Raw genomic sequence first — 9369 nt, 5'->3', positions numbered from 1 at the left:
TGTGTGTGTGTGTGTGTGTGTGTGTGCGTATATGTGAATGTGTATATACACATTTATATATACATATATATATGATTTCAAGAAATCTACAGCGACAATGGCGTTGTTGAGTTTATATTGGAGCTTTAATTTCTCTCGTGCAACAAGTTTCTGTGGTGGTTATTAAGAACAACAGCCAGCCCCCCAACCCTCCTCTACAAGAAGTCAACGTCGTGTATATGTTTGATTGCCCTGTCGGTGATTGTCAGCACCGCACCTCCTCATACATTGGCATGACTTCTATGACCCTCTCCAAAAGACTCTCATACCACCTCCAGAATGGCGCCATCAAAACACATATGACAAAAGAACACAAAACCACCATCACCAGACAAACACTAAACGAAAACACTAAAATAATCTACAAAGCCCACGACCCCCTTCGCCTTAAGATGGCCGAAGCAGTGAACATATACATCGAGAAACCTTCCATTAACATACAACTCATGCCCACAACCACACTCCCAAGCAGTAGACGCACATAACACAAACAATAACACCCCTTTCCACAATCCACAAGGAAGTTGCTACTTCCACGTACGCAGCGCTACGGATCATGGCTACATGAAATGACCTCTCCCAGTGTTCGGCCAATATACGACCTGTATTTAAACCCCTGTAATCACCAACTATTGTTACTCCCTCCCTGAGGATGACCGAGTAAGGTCGAAATACGTATAGGAGAATTAAAAAAGAGAAAACCGCACCCAATGTCTTTTGGACACCTTCTCAGCTATTTGGAACCACCACAGAAACTTGTTGCACGAGAGAAATTAAAGCTCCAATATAAACTCAACAACGCCATTGTCGCTGTAGATTTCTTGAAATCATGTATACAACATGGCCTCCTACCAAAATTCACACACATATATATATATATATATATGTGTGTGTGTGTGTGTGTACATACTTGTATATATATATATATATATATATATATATGTATATATATATATATATATAAATGAATATATATATATATATATATATATATATTGTTATGCAAGAGTGCATTTTTTCTATGATAAACTATGTATTATGCAAATTATGTATTGTGTATGTATTATGTACTATGTATAAAACTATGTATTATGTATGAAGCCTCCAACGACTAGGATCGTCTGCTAGGTGATACGTTGTTCGAAGGTACGATGAATGTATTCCTTGTATTGTGGTGTAGTATGAATGCTTAACCGCACTAGTACATGAATAATTATATGTAATCGTCATGTACAGTCTAATATAAAAACTTTTATCTTATAACAAAGAATGTGGATGCCTTTAGGTTTGCTTTATTGGTGGCCGAATGTGACGAGGGCGGTTGGTCAGGTGGGTTGGGTGAGTTTGCCTGGAGGGACCAAGCTAGTAAGAACTGGTGGGAATACCCGGTGTCACGTAAGATTAAATTTTTTTAGTTCCAGTGCAGTTAGGTTTCTAGTGAGTAAATCAACTTTGATGATTATATTCCGAGTGTGTCTATGTCTATATGGTAATGGTTATACTTGTGCAAAGATCTTTATTTTCTTAAATACTCTTGTTGAAAGCTGCCGGCTTTTCCATGTTTCAATTCTCATTCGCCGGCAGCAACTTATTCTAAATTGGAATTGTTCTGTACATGCTTAAGTTTTCATTTATAATTAAATCTATTTTCCTTTGTTGCTCTTTATTTGAAACAATATAGTGGTTGGTAATTACACAGAACTTAATGGCCCAAGTCCTCTCTCATAATCCGGACTTTGTTACGCCATGTTGGGGCCCTCAATTAGAATACTCGGGGATCATCGTGCCCTGGGAAGTCATGGCATAACAAAATGGTGGAGATGCGGGGTAATATTTAAATTGAAGGTAACCCATAAATTTGAAGGTATCATATTAATTGAAGGTACCATATAAAGTGAAGGTACTATATAATACCGGGTACTATAGTGTGTGGTATTATGATTGCACGTATTGTGATTGTGCGGCGATCGCACTATGTGTGGGGTACCATATTATGCAGTGAGTGTATTATACAGAGCAGTTGTCGTACTACAAATTATAAGGTATTGTACAGCGGTGTATTATTAGTGCGGTATACTTGCAGTGAATAATAATTGTTTACTGTTTCATGAGTATTTAACCATTGTTTATGAACATTGTATTAGTTAGGTTATTTCCTCGCTAGCTGATATGGAGTAATTTGATATTGCACAATTCATTAAGGATCCTGGGCTTGCCCTTTTGCAGAACTGTGAAGTACTTAAAGATGACTGGATGGCTTTGGCTAGGTTTTACAAGGTTCAAAACACAGGTAAATCTAACAAGGCTGATATTAAAGCAGTCATTCAAGATTTGATCTCGAAAGAAATTCTGGAGGATAGTGCCAAGGCATTGTGCGATATTGAGCTTCAAGGAGAGACGGAGAGAGATGAGGATAAGGCGGAAATTACTAAGATGGATTTGGAGGTAGAGAAAGAGATGATAGCTCTAGAGAGATCGTGAAAGAAGAGACAGAGAAAGAGACAAAGAAAGAAAATTATGATAAAGATGCTGTGGAACGTAACTTTGAGGCTGGGGATGAAGTTCTGTTGTTCTTGCCCGTAAGAAATTGTCCATTACAAGCAAGGTACAAGGGACCTTTCAGAGTTATAGGTAAACGGGGAGATTTGAACTATGTGATATCCACTCCTGATCAAAGGAAAACAAAAAGGTTAGTACATGTAAACTTGATTAAGAAGTACCATAGAAGAGACTCGGGAAGTGCTGCTAAGACAGAAGAGAAGGTAGATGGTACTGTAAATAGTTTAGAAGTTGTGGAGATGCAAAGTGAAGACGACCTTGATCAAATTCCTGTAGGTAACAAACTCAAGAATTCTGATGTCCTTGCTAATCTAAATAGTTAGTTGTGTCATTTGTCTGACAGCCAACAGTCAGATGTTTCAGAATTACTGCAAAAGTTTGTGGAAATCTTTGGAGATGTGCCGAGACCAACGACTGAGGCAGTTCATCATATTGAACTAATGGAAGGTGCCGCCCCGGTAAGAGAAAAGCCCTATAGAATGTCCCCCCATAAGGCAGCTATTCTCAAGAAAGAGGTAACATTTCTTCTTGATAATAACTTAGCAGAGCCAAGTAAGAGTGACTGGGCTGCCCATGTATTCTTGTGCCAAAAGGAAATGGGGAGTATAGAATGTGTACTGATTACAGAAAACTTAATGCTCTTACCAAGGCTGACAACTTCCCTCTTCCTCGCATAGATGACTTAATTGACTCTATCGGCAAGGCCAAAATTATAACTAAATTAGATCTGATGAGTGGCTACTATCAGATGCCACTATCTGATGAGGCAAAACGTGTGTCAAGTTTCATAACACCTAGTGGACTATATCAATACAAAGTAACTTCATTTGGCTTACGGAATGCACCCGCAAAGTTTTCACGTCTAATGTCTAATGATATTGCAGGCTTGGAAGGTGTGCGTGTGTACATCGATGATCTGTGCGTGTATTCTCAGACGTGGGAGGAACACTTGAATTCCCTGAGGTCCTTGTTTGAGAGGTTAAGGAAGGCTAGGTTGACTGTCAATCTAATGAAGACTGAGTTTGGTCATGCAAAGGTGACCTTTTTAGGCCATGAGGTGGGTTACGGTACGGTTGCACCTGTGCACGCCAAGGTTGAAGCCATAGAGGCTTTAGCGGCTCCTACCAACCGTAAAGCAGTCCGTTGTTTCTTAGGTATGGCAGGTTATTATCGGAGATTCTGCCCTAATTTCAGTAAACTTGCTAAACCACTCACTGACTTAGTAAGTCCTAAGGTAAAATTTAAATGGACATTAGAATGTCAAGAAGCCTTTGATAAGATAAAGTCAATCCTTACTTCCAAACCTGTCTTACATGGTCCTGATTTCACAATTTTTTTTTTACTATTAATGTTGATGCTAGTGATGCTGCTGCGGGAGCTGTGTTAATGCAAGAACATGATGGAATATTGTTTCCTGTATGTAAAATGTCTGCGAAATTAGAAAAATACCAAAGACACTACAGCACTATAGAGAAAGAGGCTGCAGCATTGTTGATGGCCTTGGAAAAATTTGATGTGTATGTTGGAAATAACCCACAAAAAATAACTCTTTATAGTGATCATAACCCTCTTGTCTTTGTGAACAATATGAAAAACAAGAACATGAGGTTGACAAGGTGGTGGTTAGCCCTACAGCATTACAACCTGGAAATAAAACATGTGACCGGCAAGGATAATGTAATTACAGACAGTTTATCAAGACCGCACTAAGTTCTTTTCTAACAATCGTGGGTTCTGTGCTGTGGTATTAGGGTCACAACTCTATTGTATGGTAATCTAAGAGTGGTTGAGGCTCTGGTTGTTTATTGCCTCGATATCATGTAATGTACTATGAATTCTTGTATAAGTTTATTTCACTATTTTGGAACTTGGGTCGTTGGAAAAGTGCACTATTCCGGTTATAAACACTAATGTGTTTAATTTAAAGGTGGGGGTGTTATGCAAGAGTGCATTTTTTCTATGATTTACTATGTATTATGTAAATTATGTATTATGTATGTATTATGTACTATGTATAAAACTATGTATTATGTATGAAGCCATGTACTATGTAAGTTTAGTGTCCCTTCGCCTCCAACGACTAGTTTCGTCTGCTAGGTGATACGTTGTTCGAAGGTACGATGAATGTATTCCTTGTATTGTGGTGTAGTATGAATGCTTAACCGCACTAGTACATGAATAATTATATGTAATCGTCATGTACAGTCTAATATAAAAACTTGTATCTTATAACAAAGAATGTGGATGCCTTTAGGTTTGCTTTATTGGTGGCCGAATGTGACGAGGGCGGTTGGCCAGGTGGGTTGGGTGAGTTTGCCTGGAGGGACCAAGCTAGTAAGAACTGGTGGGAATACCCGGTGTCACGTAAGATTAAACATTTTTAGTTCCAGTGCAGTTAGGTTTCTAGTGAGTAAATCAACTTTGATGATTATATTCCGAGTGTGTCTATGTCTATATGGTAATGGTTATACTTGTGCAAAGATCTTTATTTTCTTAAATACTCTTGTTGAAAGCTGCCGGCTTTTCCATGTTTCAATTCTCATTCGCCGGCAACATCTTATTCTAAATTGGAATTGTTCTGTACATGCTTAAGTTTTCATTTATAATTAAATCTATTTTCCTTTGTTGCTCTTTATTTGAAACAATATAGTGGAATGCTCTTAAGAAACAGTTGGTTGGTAATTACACAGAACTTAATGGCCCAAGTCCTCTCTCATAATCCGGACTTTGTTACGCCATGTTGGGGCCCTCAATTAGAATACTCGGGGATCATCGTGCCCTGGGAAGTCATGGCATAACAATATATATATATATATATATATATATATATATATATATATATATATATATATATATGTGTGTGTGTGTGTGTGTGTGTGTGTGTGTGTGTGTGTGTGTGTGTGTGTGTGTGTGTGTGTGTGTGTGTGTGCGTGCGTTTGACAGTGTGCCAAGAGAGAAAATGTGGAGAGTACTGTCGAAGTATGAAAAACCCGGAAAACTACTAAGAGCAGTAAAAAGCAACTACAAGGATTGCAAAAGTGCAGTGAAATGCGGAAAGGAAGAGTATAAGTGGTTTGGAAATGAAACTGGGGTCAGACAAGGAGGAGTACTGTCTCCCTTACTTTTTGCACTATATATTGACTGTATATTGAAGAATGTAAACAGGGTTGAAGACAGAGTGGTCACACTGGCATATGCCGATGATGTGGCACTGGCAAGTCAAAATCTGGAAGAGCTACAAGAATCACTAAATAGATGGAATAATGCGTTGAATGAATATGGACTAAGACTGAATAATGAGAAATGTGAAGTCATGACCGTATCAAGAGAAGAGAGTGAGAGTGTGCTAAGAGTAGGAAATGATGTACTGAGAGAGACTGAAGAGTTTAAATACTTAGGTGTAAATTTCAATGGTATGGAACTTATGGGACGTGAAATTAATAGTAGAATTGGAGAGATGAGCGCACAAGTCAACCTACTGTACCCACTGCTGAAGGAAAGAACAATTCCAAGAAGAGTAAAAACACTTTTGTTCACTACCATTTTACGACCAATACTGACGTACGGAGCCGAAACATGGAAACTAACAACAAAGACTGAGAGCAAAATAGGGGCAGCAGAAATGAGGGTTTTAAGGATTATATATGGCGTGACAAGAAGGGACAGAATTAGAAACGAGGTGATACGGGCAGAACTTGGAGTGGAATTCGTGCTGGAATTTGTACAGCGAGGCCAGCTCAGATGGTATGGACATATGAGGCGCATGGATGAAAACAGATTGCCAAAACAACTGTATGAATGGCAACCAGAAGGACGAAGACCGGTGGGGAGGCCAAGAATGAGGTGGATCGAGAATGTGATTAAAGCTTTGCAGAGTAGAGGAACATTGATTGAAGAAGTCGAAGAGAGTGAAATTTATAACGACAGACAGCAATGGAGAAGAATGGTGCATCGTAACTGACAGGTCTTGACCTACCAGGAGGATAGTACGAATATATATATATATATATATATATATATATATATATATATATATATATATATATATATATATATATTTATATACAAAGTAATGTCAAAGCACATTAGTAAAATTAAACTTAAAACACACTTTCGGAAAATAAGAGATGAAAGTAGAGAGTTTCATATATTTCGTTTACCGTGTGTGATCCTCTTCAGCAGATTAAATAAAGAGTTGAAAAATATATATATATACATATAAATATATTTATATATATATATATATATATATATATATATATACAGGGATTTGAAGTAATATATATATATATAACACCTAAGGGAGGAATAAGGTGACTTGGACAACTCTACAAGTGACTACCGTCCTCCTCTGGTTTATACATATCTAACTCACATCCCTATATATATATATATATATATATATATATATATATGTGTGTGTGTGTGTGTGTGTGTGTGTGTGTGTGTGTGTGTGTGTGTGTGTGTGTGTGTGTGTGTGTGTGTGTGTGTGTGTGTGTGTGTGTGTGTGTGTGTGTGTGTGTGTGTGTGTGTGTGTCTTTTCGACTCTATATTCCATCTACTGAAGAGAATCATAGCAATCGAAATATATGGAACTCTCTACTTTCGTCTCTTCTTTTCCAAAAGTGGGTTTTCATTATAATATATACATACATATATATATATATATGTATATATGTACATATATATATATATATATATATATATATATATGTGTGTGTGTGTACATATATATATATACACATATATATATATATACATATTTATACATGCACATATGTACATGTATGTGTGTGTGTGTGTGTGTGTGTGTGTGTGTGTGTGTGTGTGTGTGTGTGTGTGTGTGTGTGTTTGTGCATATATATGTTCATATACATATATATATAAATATATATATATATATATATATATTTATATATATATCTATACATACATGCATATACCAAAGGCCTTTTCACCCTACACGGGGGGTAGCCAATAAAAACGCATAGAAGCCACTCCCACCCACTCGCTCTCTTATATATTCCATTCCCCTCCACTCTCCTCCCTCCCTCATATATGTGCATACATATGTATATATATATATATATATATATATATATATATATATATATATATATATATGTATATATATACATATATATATATGTATATATATATATATATATATATATATATGTGTGTGTGTGTGTGTGTGTATGTGTGTATGTACATGTATATATATATAACATATATATATATATATGCATATATATATATATACATATATATATATATATATATATATATGGCACACAGGAACCCATAGTCGGAGAAAATAAACTTTGAATAAAGAAGAATCCTATATTTCGGCTATCAACTGTAGCCCTCTTCAGGAAGAGGGCTACAGTTGATAGCCGAAATATAGAATTCTTCTTTATTCAAAGTTTATTTTCTCCGACTGTGGGTTCCTGTGTGTCATTTACAAACGTGCTACTACATTTCTGTTTATAAATATATATATATATATATATATATATGTATGTATATGTTTACATATATATTTATACATACATGCATATACCAAAGGCTTTTCCCCTCTACACGGGGGGTAGCCAAAAAGAAAAAGGCATAGAAACACTCCCACCCACTCCTTTTCTTATATTTTCCATTCCCCTCCACTCTCCTCCCTTCCTCTTATCTTGGCACCTCCTGGAGGATGACGGGTCATCGCTGCATCCTGTCCACTACCCTAGGTCAGAAGCAGTGTCGCAAGACACAGCACATCCACAGCAAGGCCGCTTCATAAATTCGGCGACCTCCCCTCTCCTTCCCCTCATGCAGAAAAGGAGAAGACGGGGAGAAATCCCCTCGGGCTGCGTCATTTTTTTTCTCATACATCCTTCCTCACCCCTCATCCCCCACCCACTCCCCCTCATGCATCTTAGCATCATCTATACACAACCCCTCTCCATTCACTTCTATCTTCTATTCTCTCCCGGCCTTCCTCGACAGACATTCCTCTCTTTTGTAATGCCCCTTTCACCCCATCCATCCATCTCATCCTAGGACGCCCCCTCATATTCACTACTTCCACCTCTGCTTCCACACTTCTGTTACTAATCTTTCTTCACTTATTCTTTCCTTGTGTCCAAACCATCCTAATACTCTTTCATCAACCCTCTCTCCCAGTTCTCCTCCTTACCTCTTCATTTCTCACTCTATCTAGACTAGTGACCCCTATCATACTTCTCAGACATTTGATCTCAAACACATTCAAACTCCTTCTCTCTTCCTCTCTTATGTTCCATGTTTCTGCCCCGTACAGTACTATTGGTACAATCACTTATTCATATAGCCTCCTCTTAGCATCCATTCCCAGATGTCTATTTCTCATTACACTTTTTAATCAACCAAGGCATTTACTCGCTTCTCTTAATCTACATTTTACCTCCACCCCCACTCCTCCCTTTTCTGCCACATTCGCACTCAAGCATTTAAAACTATCCACTTCCTCCAGTCTTTCACCCTTAATGCTCACTTCCAGCTTGCTGTCACTCTCTTCCCTTGTACATCTCATCACCTTACTTTTTCCCACATTTATCTTCAGCTTCCTTCTTTCACACACCTTCTCAAATTCTGTCACTAACTTCCTCAATCCCTCCTCTGATCCTGCTATAATATGTATATATATATATATATGTATATATATATATATATATGTATATATATATATATGTATATATATATATGTACATATATATGTGTGTGTGTATGTATTATCCATCTGGA

Source organism: Oratosquilla oratoria, chromosome 3 (genome assembly GCF_046742065.1).
Source record: "Oratosquilla oratoria isolate Oo_2021 chromosome 3, ASM4674206v1, whole genome shotgun sequence".
Classification (NCBI taxonomy): Eukaryota; Metazoa; Arthropoda; class Malacostraca; order Stomatopoda; family Squillidae; genus Oratosquilla; species Oratosquilla oratoria.
Note: the sequence above shows the minus strand (reverse complement) of the source record.